Source organism: Trachymyrmex cornetzi, unplaced genomic scaffold (genome assembly GCF_001594075.2).
Source record: "Trachymyrmex cornetzi isolate Tcor2-1 unplaced genomic scaffold, Tcor1.1 scaffold604, whole genome shotgun sequence".
Taxonomy (NCBI): Eukaryota; Metazoa; Arthropoda; class Insecta; order Hymenoptera; family Formicidae; genus Trachymyrmex; species Trachymyrmex cornetzi.
This window is the reverse complement of record NW_017299920.1, coordinates 132,189-132,476: the sequence shown is the minus strand read 5'-3', so window position 1 is coordinate 132,476 and position 288 is coordinate 132,189.

The window sequence follows — 288 nt, the reverse complement described above, 5'->3', positions numbered from 1 at the left end:
GGAGGCTGACAACACTATTCGGAGGAGAATTAAATAATAAAATACATATACGCATATACACATAAATAAATAAATATATATATATACAGATTATTTCGTTGTCAGAATTATTTGTTTCCTTTCTTATTCGCGCGGTATCGCGTTACACCGCGCTCTTGTTAAAATAGAATAGAATAAGAAACTATATTCTATTAGAGTATACTTTTAGAAAAAAACTTTAAATTATGTTGCTATAAACCATACATATATATAAATCTTTGCGTGCGAAATGTAGTATAAGGGGAAGAA